Genomic DNA, 15,490 nt, shown 5'->3' with positions numbered 1-15,490 from the left:
TCTTTACCATTTTTAATTTTAGTATTCCATTATATATTTATAATTCAAAAATTATAAAATCATAAATTATTAGTAAATAAAAAATGAAAATAAGCTCTCACTTTCCTCAAACTTACGTACAAGCACCAATGGTTCAGACACTACAAGAAATTAAGCCTAAATTCAACTGCATAAATTCAACCGGCCTAAAGTCGACCGATTTTGGTTGTTACATTAGGCACGGCTAAATACAACCGCCAGCGGTTGAATTTAGTAATAAATGCGACCGGATTTTTTTATGCGGTTGAATTTGAATCCATCAAAAATTAAGGGAATTTTCACGCCAACTGAATTATTTAACGCTCCTAAATTCGACCGCTAGCGGTTGAATTTAGCCTTACCAAAATGGCGGGATATTAATTTAAGTGACGGTAAACGGTTGTATTTAGTAGACGAAAAAACATAAAAAATACTTAAAAATATAAATAAGTATTACATATGGTAAAAAATTATATATTTATATACAAGTATAATATTCATCACATGTACAAATATTTATGGTTGCAAAAAAATATATATTGTTAGGTCACACTTTCACTGTAGAGGGGGTGAATACAGTATTTATTACAATCAAATCAAACTTCAAGAACCTATGTAACAGAAAACAAACTTTATTGAAATAATAAACTCTGTTACAATCTGGAACTGTTATCTCTCAGTGATGAACAAAATATCACGAGAGCTACTAGGGTTACAGTAAATAATATTCTCGATAATGATAACACTTATAGTGTAAACCCTATGTCTGTGTTTATATACTACACAGTTACAAGATAATCGCTAATTGATATTGAATATAATTCTGCTTCCTAATATATATCAATCAGATATCTTCTATTCCAAGTATTCCATTCTTCACGGAATTCCTTCTTCATGCATATCTCTTCTTATGTTTATCTTGATCTTCTTAACTTTAATCAGCTACCGTCCTCATCTGATCGTTCTTCAGCACTTAAGTTCTGATATCTATCTCCTGATACTTATCTCCTGATATCCCTTAAGTCCTGACTTCCAGTATAAGTACTGATCAACAGTTAAGTACTGATTTGTCCTGTTCAAATAAGATCTGAAATCTAAACATAAAACATATGAGCCATGACATTATCAAATATATCTAACAATCTCCCCCAACTTGTAAATTAGCAAAATATACAAGTTTTACAGATATTTGATGATGTCAAAAACATTAAGTACAAATGCATAAGAAATAGACAAGATAACTACAACTTACAGTCCTTAAAGCTTTTACCAATTCAACTTCTGATAACAACTTTGGTCTGTATACACATCAGAATTTTAGTTGTAGATCTTTGACTTGGCTTCATCATTTTCTGATCTCTCTGATGTCAGGAATTGTTCTGACATAATTCTTCAATAAACATTTCTCAGCATATCTGAGTTTATCAATCATTCTCCGTTTGACATCTTTAAGCTCTGTAGTATCTTCACCAGTTTGAAATATTGCAGCTCTGAGATCATTAATCTTTGCTTTTCTCAACTCCCGATCTAATCTTATGACATAAGCTTTGTTAGACTCTAGATTGAATTCAAGCCCCTTAATACCAAGATATGTTCTGATCTGTGCAGTATTAGGCTTCATATCAACAATATCACCATTGTGATTTCTGTACTTTGGAACATATCTACTGTCAGACTTAACAGAATAAAGCCTTTTCTGTCTCTGAATATGTTCTTTTAAGTAGTTTGCAGCAGTCTCTGTTATTCTGTTATCCACTTGAAGTAAGAAAAGTACATGCTCCAATTCTTCAAAATACTTCAAAGGAATGGCATTTTGTCTTATATGATAAACCCTACCATTTGTCATGAAATACAACATGATGTATTCTTTCAAGTAGGTATGGTAAACCATCTGTACAGATTCTAGTTGATTCAATCTCTCAGGAGTTGCTCCAATACCTGGTTCACTCAAGGAAGTTGGATCATCGGTAGTGTTGTGTACTCTTCTTTCATCAGCACTTCCCAATCCAGTTTTATCTCTAGATTCCTTTCCAGTAACTACTCTTGCTTCAAAACCACTTGGAGTAGTCTTCAAAGATTGAGTCTGTTTTGCTTTAGTGAATCCTGGTAGGAGTGTTTTAGATTTATTTTCTGATATCAAGTTAACTTGAGCACTGTCAGAGGTTACTTGCTTCTTCTGAATATCAGAACTTACAATTTCTTGACTCTGAACAACTTGAGCCATGTCAGAGGTTGTTTTAAGAACTTTTCTTGAAGTCAGAGCAAGATCATCTTTTCCATCAGTAATTTCTTCTTCCTCAGGAGGTACATAAGGCTTGATAGGTTCACCAACCTTTTCTTTACCCTTGGATCTTGGATCTATCTGTGGTTGTGATCTAGCCAAAGTTTCTTCAGTATGTATCCTTTCTTTGATCACAATGCCTTTAGGTTTTGGAAGTAACTTTTTACCAGAAGCTTCAGATTTAGATGTGACTTTCTCTGATTTAAGTCTGGCTTCTTCTTCCTTTAAACTTTCCAAGTCCATCCCTGGATTTTCTTGAAGAAATAACTGTCTTGACATTTCCTCATCAAGATCTAGAAGTTCATCAGAACTTATCCTTTTCCCAGCAGCAGAACTTATTCTTTTCCCAGTATCAGAACTTGTTCTGTGACTAGCTTGTCTTGATGTAAACCTTCTACCTTGACTATGACCACTACCCATTCCAGAGTTTCCTTGGTCATCTTTTCCATCATCCTTTCCTTGCAGTGACTTGTTGGTTTTGCATTTGGACTTAATTACCTTCTCCCCCTTTTTGGCATCAGCAGGTAATAAAAGAGAGATAAGTAGTTCCACTGAGGTCTGGATTTCAGTAAGTTGCGATTGCTGAGAAGCTCGATTTATCAGAATTTGATCAATCTGAGCTTGTTGCTTCTCTTGAGTTTTCTCAATATAAGCAACCCTGTCAATGGTAGGTTGGAAGAACTTTTTCTTATCAATTTTCCAAACTTGTTCCTGTTTGATAAAGTTCTCCTGAATCTTGTGTAGCTCTGCATGAGTGTTGGAATGAAGACCTTGTAGATGTTTAGTACGCAATGCAGTGACTCTAAGCTGGGTTTTAAAATCATCAGAATGTAACATTTCATCAGCTTTAGTCAAGTGCTCAGCAAGATGTAAAGCATTTGGAACACATGAAACTGAGTTCCATTCCTTAGTCCACTCCTGACCTGCAGGAGTTTCACTCCAAGGTACTGGTGCATCCCTGATAACAAACTCCTTTACCAGTTCAGACTTAGGAAGAGTCAGTGGAGGAGTATGTCCTGAAGGACCTGCTTCATCAGCATCTACAGTTGTAGCAGCCTCACCAGTATCTCCAACATTTGCAGCATCAGAACTTAGAGAATCAGTATCTTCTGATAAGATAACTGTGTGAGTAGCAATGGAGGCTTCAACATCCTCTAATTGCTGATCTGATACTAAGTTCTGATCAACAGCCATATCCTGATGCTCACCTAAAATCTGATCATCAGTATCTTGATGCAGAGAAGGTGTTAGTGATAACTCAGGAGTTTGAACAGCATCAGTAACATGTGTTGTGGAAGGATTATTTGCTGTTGGAGCTTCTAAGAAAAGTATTTCAGGCACAACCAGGTTCTGAATATCAATTTCAGCACTTGTGCCTGGATCAACAAGAGACATAGAAGGTGAATTAGCCTTGTCAGATACAGGTTCCTGAGATGGAGTTGATGGAGAAGAAGTGACTGGAGCAAATTCCTTGTCTTGTGAGATCAAAGATTCCTGATCCCCTTCCTTAGCTGCTTCCTCCTCATCATCTGAAACTGGCCTTTGTGCCCTCTGTTTCTTGTACTTCCTTGTTGATTTGGATTCCTTGGGAGTTTCAGGAACCGTCATACGTCTAAGCCTCTTGAGAAGCCTAGAACCCCCAATTGCAGAATCCGTCTGAGAAGTTGCCTTCTCAGCTTCATTTACCACAGGTTCTGAAGAAGGAATCTGATCCTCAGAATCTGATTCATCTCTCAAAGTAATTCTCCTCCTCTTTTGAGGTGTTTGAGGAACAGTCTTTGTTCTCTTTGGCTTAGAGGATGTAGGCTTCACAGTAGGTGCTGAAGAAGAAGGTTGAGCAGTCTGTGAAGTGGAGAGATAGGATTTGAGATAAGTTCTGAGGGTAGGTTGAGTAGAATGAGAGGTAGGTACTGAGGTTGATGGATTTTGGTTATGGTGAGTTGGTTGAACATTTGAGTAAACAGATTTGTAAGTAGCAGGATTAGCATTTACCAGAATCTGTTTTACAGACTGAGGAATCTGTAATTGTCTCGCCATTGATTTCTTTGTGTCAGCATTTAGCAGGTCGTTAAAGTACCTTTTTGCAACCTTAAAAGGTGGGGTTTGAGTGCTGACTAACTGGGGTTCAGCAGTACAATACGTATAAATAAGTTGACAGAATCCAGCAAAATAAACAACATCTCGATCCTCTGTCATCCTATCCCCAATAAAACCAATTATTCCAGTTGCAAGATCAAAATGAGTTTGATGGATAATAGCATACCCGATGTGCTGACTCAGAATTGGGATGGCATCAAAATTTGAACACTTGTTGCCAAAAGCCTTGGTGATGCAATCGAAGAAGAAACTCCATTCTCTTCTGATATTAGCCCGTTTCAACTGTCCAAGTTTCTTCAGACTCTTTTCATATCCCAAATCAGTCATTAACCCCCGAAGTTCTGATTCCTCTGGTATAGAGAAGGTACAATCTTCTGGAAGATGTAATGCTCTTCGTACTGTACCAGGAGTGACTACATAGGATGAATCACCCACTTGGAAGATAATACTGGGAGTTCCTCGTTTACCACCATCATCAAAAACTCCAGTCCTCCAGAACCGCAGAACTTGTTGACTTGAAAATAATTCAGGCTGAGTTAAGGCGTACCCAACCTCACTATGTGCAAGAAGATCTTGCACAAAATGCAATTCAGATGGAGCTTCAGCATGATCAAGAATTGCAGCATAGTTGTTTGGAACAAACTTTGCTCCATCAATGATTAAATCCTTTGGTGCCATGTGAAAAAATATTGAAATTCAAGTATGCCTGTTAGGTGTTTGAGATAATGTCTGTATGAAAAACCAACGTAAGAAAGAATGAGAATTAGAGTAAAAGTAAGAAGAGAGATAAAGTATAAAGAAAATAAAAGATTAAAGAAATCTTCTCTCTGTTGTTCTTATACTCTGAAAAAAAATGTTACCGTTGGACACCTGTCAGACATGCAGTAATAACGGATAGTTACTGGGCTCGAGAAAACAGGAATGATTACTTACCCAGTTGCCTTGTTTCAAGGAAAAAAACCGTTCCATTTATCAAGAGACACAGTTTTAATTCAAAATTTAAACCGTTATCACTGATTGAATTATTTTTCACTGCAACATTAATATTCTGAAAATGAATCATGTTAAAAATGACCGAGATAATTTCGATGAATAAGTGCTGACAAAGAATCAGAACTTAAATAAAGACAAAATTTAAATGGTCATCAGAATATCAAGCAGCATTTAACAACACAAGATAAAATAACTCAGAGACAAAATCTTGAAGTAAAACAGTTTTCATTAATATATCAAGTCAATACATATATGAAATAGAAATTACATCAATACAAGATTTTCCCTAAGCTTCTAATCCTAACGTCAACAGCTTTAGTCCTAGCTAAGAAGCCTGACAAAGCTGAGGATGAAGAAGAACAGGAAGAAGACGAGATTAAGTCATCTTCCTCTTCCTATCTTCGACAAACAAGATAGCGAGTCGAATGATTCGCTCTTGCTGACGGATATGACGAAGGTGAAGGTCTCTTCGAACGGCCACCAGATCACGTTTGATAACCTCTGGAAATTGAATCCAGAGATTGTGAGGAATGTTGGTGATAGGGTAGGGAGTTGGAATTCCATTAAAAAAGACATGCACAGTCTCATCACCGTAATTGTAGAACCAGCCAAATTCAGCCATTTGTAATAATAAATGAAAAACAAGACTGAATTTGTGATACAAGTGTGATGAGAAGACTAATGTGAAGTGGCTGTGTATATAGGCAAGAGAATGCCAGGAGACGCGAAGATATTTAATGCTGACAGGTAGAATTAATTCTACCTCATCTCCCTAGACTTTGAAAAAGAATAACAGTCATTGGAAAGAGGAATCATGGTCTAGACCGCACAAGACACAAGAAACAGTGGACTGTTCAAGTACAAAACCATTAATCCTAATCATAGTGACTATTAATCTTCCACTTCAACATATGCGAGTACAAACTGAGACTGTTATTAAATTTCATTCAAAGATAAGCCAAGTAAAGGATTAGACTGAGAAATCAGAACTTAGACCTATACCAGAACTTAACAGTCATCAGAACATAATTTCTTAACTCGAAAAAGGAATGCTCATCTTAGTAAATACTCATACAAGTTCTTAGTTATGAACGTCAGAACTTAATCATCAGAACATGTAACTAGAACTTGTCCTCAGAATTTGTGCAAAAATGACACAATGACTGTTTATCTAAAATAACATAGACCACCACAGAAATTTTCATCATTCAGATGGAGTGATTAGTGTGTGCATTAAGCTAAATAACAGACAAAGAGTAAAGTCTGATCTACTTCAGTACATCTTAGAAATAAGTCATAATTAAAATTTTGCTAAAGAGCTGTCATTATCCTGAAACCTACTGAAAAAATGAGTTCATGCATGAGTCCACCTCAACTGTTTTTGTGCTAATTTTATGCATCTTTAAAATTCTCTTTTACAGTGGCTTCTCAGTGTAAGTGAGTCACGACTGCTTATCAGAATTTATGCTTTTATCAGAGTATTTCTCCAGTAATCATAGAGTGTGAAAAGTCACCAAGAAAATATTTTGCTTTTCTAATGCATATTTACTTAATACCAGCTATGCACTTGGGTCGTCCCATTCACATTTTTACTCTAGATCTCAAAGGAGTACCTGATATTATTCTTTGATTCTTGTTCTTCTTCTTTTGATAAGTGAGGTTTATCAACACTTAGTACATTCAGCAGTTTTACTAGTATCAGAACTTAACAGATGAGTAACATTATTCTAATTTGTGACTTAGTAATAAGATATACAAAGTAAACTTAACTAAGCTCAGTTATCAGAATTTGCTAGTGTCATAAGATTTCCACTGAAATAATTACTTCTTCCATGGAATCATTTGTTTATTGAAGATTACTAGATCAGTATCTAGCACCGTTATCCTCATAGGATTGAATAGTTACTGAAACAGACATATCACTTATCAGAGTTTAGAAACATATATCAGACAATAGTCAGTACTTAAAGACATTTATCAATTAATGCACAGAATATACAAAGAGATTAATTCTGTAAATACTGATCATAAAGTCTGATAACATAGAACAAGTTTAAGCAGATTTAGAGAAAGAACCTGAAATCATTCCAAGTTCATTTACCAATTTTGAAAAGGTAGCTTCACACAGTGGTTTTGTGAAGATATCTGCTACTTGTTTATCTGTGGGAACAAAATGCAATTCCACTGTACCTTCATCCACATGTTCCCTGATGAAATGGTACCTGATGCTGATGTGCTTTGTCATAGAGTGTTGAACTGGATTACCTGTCATAGCAATAGCACTTTGATTATCACAGTAAATAGGGATTTTGAAATATGTTAACCCATAATCCAGTAACTGATTCTTCATCCAGAGAATCTGTGCACAGCAGCTTCCTGCAGCAATATACTCTGCTTCTGCAGTTGATGTGGAAATTGACTTTTGTTTCTTGCTATACCAAGAAACCAACCTGCCTCCAAGAAATTGGCAGCTTCCACTTGTGCTTTTCCTGTCAATTTTGCAACCTGCAAAATCTGCATCTGAGTAACCTATTAATTTAAAATCTGATTCTCTAGGATACCATAATCCTAGCTCAGCTGTTCCTTTAAGATACTTAAAGATTCGTTTTACAGCTGTTAAGTGAGGTTCTCTTGGATCAGCTTGAAATCTTGCACAAAGACAGGTAGCAAACATGATATCTGGTCTACCAGCAGTTAGATAGAGAAGTGAGCCAATCATACCTCTGTAATCAGTAATATCTACTGAATTACCAGTATCCTTATCCAGTTTTGTTGCAGTGGCCATGGGAGTGGATGCACTTGAACAGTCTTGCATTCCAAATTTATTCAGCAAGTTTCTGGTGTACTTAGATTGACAAATAAAAGTTCCTTCTTCACTCTGTTTGACTTGAAGGCCCAGAAAATAACTGAGTTCTCCCATCATACTCATCTGATATCTTGACTGCATTAGTTTGGCAAACTTTGTGCAAAGTTTGTCATTTGGAGACCCAAAAATAATATCATCAACATAAATCTGAATCAAAAGTAAGTCCTTGCCATGGTTGAGATAGAACAGTGTTTTGTCAATAGTTCCTCTTTTGAATCCACTTTCCAGAAGAAACTGAGCTAATGTCTCATACCATGCTCTAGGAGCTTGCTTAAGTCCATAAAGTGCTTTATCAAGCCTGTAGACATAATCTGGATGTTTGGAATCTACAAAGCCTGGAGGTTGTTCAACATATACTTCCTCTTCCAATTCTCCATTGAGAAAAGCACTTTTCACATCCATTTGAAAGATAGTAAACTTTTTGTGAGCAGCATAAGCCATGAATATCCTTATGGCTTCTAACCTAGCAACTGGAGCAAATGTTTCATCATAGTCAATTCCCTCCTGTTGAGAATATCCTTTTGCAACCAGCCTTGCCTTGTTCCTTACAATTATGCCATCACTGTCAGTTTTGTCCACTTCCTTGCAGATGGAAGATTTTCTCTAGAACTGGATGCTCCCCCATGATTCATGCTGTCTTCGGTTTCATTTTCTGATGCTCCCCCTGAAACTATGCTCTCTGAGTTGGATCCTTCAGTATTTAGATTTTCAGTACTGTCAGTACTTGGCTTATCAGAACTTGACGAATCAGAATTTGAAGAGCCAGATGTATGTTCTGATGCTTCTTGAGATGTGATAATATCTTGAGTATGCTCCCCCTGCATTGGTGCATCTTCCTTTGACGTAGTCACCAAAGTTTCAATAACATCAGAGTTTAATCCATCAGAATTTATAGTATCAGGAATTAGACTGTCAGGACTTGAGGTATCAGAATATGAATCTTCATTTTCAAATCTCAGCTGATCATGATCAATGCAATCTTCAAGTCCAGTGATCTTCTTGTCATCAAAAGAGACATTGATAGATTCCATGACCACTTTTGTTCTCAAATTATAGACTCTGAAGGCTTTTGTAGAAAGTGGATATCCAACAAAGATTCCCTCATCAGCTTTTAGATCAAACTTGGATAGCTGTTCAGGATGAGTCTTGAGAACAAAACACTTACATCCAAATACATGAAAGTATTTGAGATTTGGCTTCTTGTTCTTCACCATCTCATATGGTGTTTTTCCATGCTTGTTAATGAGTGTTGCATTTTGAGTAAAACAAGCAGTCTGCACAGCTTCAGCCCAGAAATAGGTTGGAAGCTTTGCTTCTTCAAGCATTGTTCGTGCAGCTTCAATGAGAGTTCTATTCTTCCTTTCAACAACTCCATTTTGCTGTGGAGTTCCAGGAGCAGAAAATTCCTGCTTTATTCCATGATTTTTGCAGAACTCTTCCATTATCAGATTCTTGAATTCAGTGCCATTATCACTCCTCAAAATTTTCACAGAATCTTTGATCAATTTATCCAGATGTTTGACATGATCAATCAGGATAGATGCAGTTTCACTTTTTGTGTGCAAGAAATACACCCATGTGTATCTGGTGAACTCATCTACTATGACCAACACATATTTCTTCTTTGCAATAGACATGACATTCACTGGACCAAATAGATCAACATGAAGTAGATAATAAGGCTCAAGAATTGATGATTCAGTCTTGCTCTTGAACGAAGATTTTCTTTGTTTAGCCTTCTGACATGAGTCACAAAGACCATCAGGAACAAACACTGATTTTGGCAGTCCTCTCACAAGATCTTTCTTGATTAGTTCATTTATCTTGTTGAAGTTTAAATGAGAGAGTTTCTTGTGCCAATTCCAGCTTTCTTCAGTTGAGGCTCTACTCACTAAACAGATTGCAGAACCATCAGAACTTGTTGAAAGCTTAGCTTCATAAATGTTACCACGCCTGAATCCCTTCAGAACAATTTTTTCTTTAGATTTACTAACTATTTCACAATGTTCTACAAAGAAATCAACATGATAACCTCTGTCACAGATTTGACTTATACTCAGTAAGTTGTGTTTAAGTCCTGAGACCAGAGCTACATCTTTAATGATGACATTCCCAAGATTGATATTGCCATATCCCAAAGTTTTTCCAATGTTGCCATCTCCATAAGAAACACTTGGGCCAGCTTTCTCCACAAAGTCTGATAGCAGGGCCTTATTTCCAGTCATATGTCCTGAACATCCACTGTCCAGAACTAAAATATTTTTCCTGTTGCCCTGCAATCAAAAAGACCACTAATTATTAGTTTTAAGGACCCAGACTTGCTTGGATCCTTTGGCCTTTTTAGGTTTGTTAACATTTGCAGCGGATTTAGCATCAGATTTTATGTTAACAGTTTTCTTATCAGAACTTATACTACCAGACTTTGAATCAGAACTTACACTAGAAGGAACAACAGAAACTTTCTTTAAAGAAGTTTTTATTTGATAATAATCATAGTACAAACTATGATATTCCTTACAAGTATAAATGGAATGCCATAAACTACCACAATGAAAACAAGGATTTTGTGGTTTGTATCTAACAGACTGACTCTTAACTCCTGATTTTGAAGATAAGGAGTTAATATTCTTATTTTTCCTGCAAAAAGAAGCCAGATGGTTAGAACTTCCACAGTTATGACACGCTTTCCTAGGAGCATCAGGAACAGATTTATAGTTATTGCTTTTATTCACACCTTCCTTTCCATTCCTGTTTTTCCTAGGTGATTTTACCTTGTTTGCATTCTTAACATCTTTCAGCTTATGCTTAAGCTGCTTCTTTGTCATTAAGCCTATGTTAACTTCAGCTGTCTTTTACTGTTTTAGTTTGTCAGAAGCTAATTCCTTTTTAACTTCTGATTTCTCATTTTCAGATTTTTCAGTTACAAACTTAACAGGTTTTAACTTCAGCTTTTGCTTATCAACAGGCTTAATTTCTACAGTTCCTTTTTCATTTTTATTTTCTCCATAACCTAAGCCCTCTTTCCAGTTTCCACTGCTTAGCAAATTTTGAGTTGTTTTGCCAGAGTTAGTCCAAGTTCTGATAATCTCTCTCTCCTTTTCTAACTCAGTTTTTAGAGATTCATTCATTTTTAGCACTTCATCCCTAACATAAAAAGCATCATCTCTATCCTGCTGAGTTTGATGGAACATGACTAACTCTTTTTCTAAGAAATCATTTCTTTTCCTAAAAGCAAGATTTTCAGAAGTTAATCTTTCACATGTTAAAGTTTGATCTCTATAACTAACAAACATGGTTTTAAGATATCTTCTCAACTCATTAATATCATCAGTATGAAAAGTATAAGTAGTCTGAGGTACCTTTGTTTCAGCAGCTTCAGAACTGCTCTCAGAACTTGATTTATCAGCATTTGCCATCAATGCATAGTTCTCCTCACTTTCAGAGTCTGAGGTGTCTGTCCAGCTTTTCTGCTTTGTGACAAGAGCTTTGCCTTTGTCACTCTTGGTCTTCTTGCAATCAGGAGATATGTGGCCTTTCTCACCATAATTATAACATTTAACATTAGCGTAATCTCCTCTGTCAGACTTTCCTCCTCTTCCTTCAGATCTTCTGAAATTTTTCTTATCAGAACTTATGCCTTTCCTGGAAAACTTCTTTCCCTTCCTGAACTTCCTGTATGCAATCTTTGTGATTCCTTTTACCATAAGAGCACACAGCTTCATCATCTCCTCATCAGCATCAGTTTCAGGCAAGCTTTCAGAATCTGAGTCATCATCACTCTCAGAACTTGATGACTCAGTATCAGACTTCATGATAAGAGCTTTACCCTTGTCTTTCTTTGAGGAAGGTGGTTTGGGGGATTCCTCTTCAGCCTTGAGAGCAACTGTCCTTGACTTTCCTCCTTTCCTCTTGCTTCTTTGTTCCATCTCAAGTTCATGAGTCTTGAGCATTCCATAGATTTCATCAAGAGTTGTCTCATCAAGATTGTAGTTGTCTCTTATTGTTGTTGCCTTCAAATCCCAACATTCAGGAAGAGCTAACAGGAATTTAAGGTTTGTATCTTCAAGATCATACTCCTTATTAACCAACGACAAGTCATTCAAGAGTTTGACAAATCTATCATATACATCAGTCAATGACTCATTAGTCCTAGAGTCAAAGTGTTCATACTCTTGAGTGAGTATTGTCTTCCTGTTCTTCTTAACTGTTTCAGTTCCTTGACACCTTGTCTCCAGTGCATCCCATATCTCCTTAGCAGTCTTGCAGTTGATTACCCTGTTTGACATTACATTATCAATGGCACTATGCAATAAGTGTCGTACCTTGGCATCCTTAGCAATAGATGCTATATCTTCAGCAGTGTAATCACTCTTTTCCTTTGGTACGGTCATTGCTGCTTCACCTGCAACTACAACAGCGAGCTTGGTAGGTTTGTGAGGCCCTTCCTTGATTCTATCAAGGTATTCTGGATCTGTTGCTTCCAGAAACATGGTCATCCTTACCTTCCATATGGGATATTCAGATGGTCTCAATATGGGAACTCTGATAGTCTCATATCGACTCTGAGTTGATGTCTTTGATGATTCCTCAGTTTTGGTAGGCTTAGTTGGAGTTTCTGTGTCAAACATGATTGTGTTTGGATCTTTAACTGTATGTGTGTTAACAGAAGGCTCTGATACCACTTGTTAGGTCACACTTTCACTGTAGAGGGGGTGAATACAGTATTTATTACAATCAAATCAAACTTCAAGAACCTATGTAACAGAAAACAAACTTTATTGAAATAATAAACTCTGTTACAATCTGGAACTGTTATCTCTCAGTGATGAACAAAATATCACGAGAGCTACTAGGGTTACAGTAAATAATATTCTCGATAATGATAACACTTATAGTGTAAACCCTATGTCTGTGTTAATATACTACACAGTTATAAGATAATCGCTAATTGATATTGAATATAATTCTGCTTCCTAATATATATCAATCAGATATCTTCTATTCCAAGTATTCCATTCTTCACGGAATTCCTTCTTCATGCATATCTCTTCTTATGTTTATCTTGATCTTCTTAACTTTAATCAGCTACCGTCCTCATCTGATCGTTCTTCAGCACTTAAGTTCTGATATCTATCTCCTGATACTTATCTCCTGATATCCCTTAAGTCCTGACTTCCAGTATAAGTACTGATCAACAGTTAAGTACTGATTTGTCCTGTTCAAATAAGATCTGAAATCTAAACATAAAACATATGAGCCATGACATTATCAAATATATCTAACATATATTATGGAAGAATTTTGATTTTTTGTATTTTATAATATTATAAAATTTAAATATTTGTTTTATATAATTAAAAAATTACAAAAAAAAGTAATAAGAGTTCCACATCTATGTGCTTCATCCACAATAATTTAAAAAAAAATCGAAACATCGATATGAGACTTAACACTAGTAAGAGGTACTTGTTAAATCACTGGTTACTGTTAAAATAGCAAACCAAGTGAATTTATTTTTTTCTGAAAATTTTGTCATATCACTAATATATGCGGGCTTTCACATTCGTATAATTGAATTATTCAATAATATTTATAAAAACAAATCAAAACATCAACATGAGACTAAACACTAGGAAGAAGTACTAATCAAATTACTAGTTGACTATTAAAATAGCAAACCAAATAAATTTATTTTTTTCCTGAAAATTTTGTCATAATACTAATATATATAGGTCTTGATATCCGTACGGTTGAATTATTCAGATATATATTCAAAAAATATCGAAATAACAATTCATGAATAAACACTAATTACTGTATTAGTCAAACCGAAGATTGACTGTTAAAATGGAAAACCAAATAAATATATTTAGATATGAAACTTTGGTTATATCACTATATATATATATATCTATTGACATCCATATGTTTGGATCGTTGAAAAATATTTTTAAAAAAGTTGAAACACCAATTTAGGAATAAACATTAGTTAGTTGTACTAGTCAAACTCAAGTTTCACTGTTGAAATGGCAAACAAAATAAAATTATTTGGATATGAAACTTTGTTTATACCACTAATATATATATATATATATATATATATATCTAGTGACATCCATGTGGTTGGATCGTTGAAAAATATTTTTAAAAAAGTCAAAACACCAATTCAGGAATATACACTAGTTAGTTATACTAGTCAAACCGAAACTTGACTATTAAAATGGCAAACCAAATAAAATTATTTGGATATCAAACTTTATTTATATCACTATTATATGTATCTATTGACATCCATATGGTTGGATTGTTGAAAAATATTTTTAAAAAAGTCGAAACACCAATTCAGGAATAAACATAAATTATACTAGTCAAACCGAAACTTGATTGTTAAAATGGTAAACCAAATAAAATTATTTGGATATGAAACTTTAGTTATAATATTAATATATATTTATTGACATCCATACGGTTGGATCGTTGAAAAATATTTTTAAAAAAGTCAAAACACCAATTGAGGAATAAACATTAGTTACTTGTATTAGTCAAACTGAAACTTGACTGTTAATATGACAAACCAAATAAAATTATTTGGATATGAAATTTTGGGTATATCACTAATATATATATTTATTGACATCCTTATAGTTGGATCGTTAAAAAATATTTTTAAAAAAGCCGAAACACAAATTCAGGAATAAACACTAGTTAAAGTGACTATAAATATTTTTAAATAAATCAAAACATAGATATGCAAAAAAAAAATCAACATAAATTGATGGAAATAATTAAAGTGATTGCAAACTGTTGTATTTAGTAACCGATAAAACACAAAATATAATTAAAAACTGAAAAAGTATCAAATGTTAGTTTTTATAAAATAAAATAGGTTTTATCAGGTGGTTGAATTTATAAATTGACGCTCCTAAATTCGACCGGTAGAAGTTAAATTTTGTGCCATGTCACCGATCTATGTGAATGAGATCTAACGCACCAAATTTATCCTTAGAAAGAACAATCCAACGGCTGAATTTACAATTTATTAAACAAAATTATAAGTAAAAAAAAGAACTTTAAAACAAAATGTTTATAACCTACCAGGCTCCCACTACCCCTTCTGGTACTCGGCGCCCCACCTATCCACCCTACCTGCTCTTTTCCCCTGCACAAACTCCATCTCCCCCACCGTTGCTTTTTTCTTTTCAGGCCAAAAATCCACTCTAACCTCTCTCTCCCTC

The sequence above is a fragment of the Apium graveolens genome, chromosome 5 (assembly GCF_009905375.1).
Source record: "Apium graveolens cultivar Ventura chromosome 5, ASM990537v1, whole genome shotgun sequence".
NCBI classification, from domain to species: Eukaryota; Viridiplantae; Streptophyta; class Magnoliopsida; order Apiales; family Apiaceae; genus Apium; species Apium graveolens.
The sequence above is the reverse complement of the archived record's forward strand: the minus strand, read 5'-3'. Positions refer to the sequence as shown.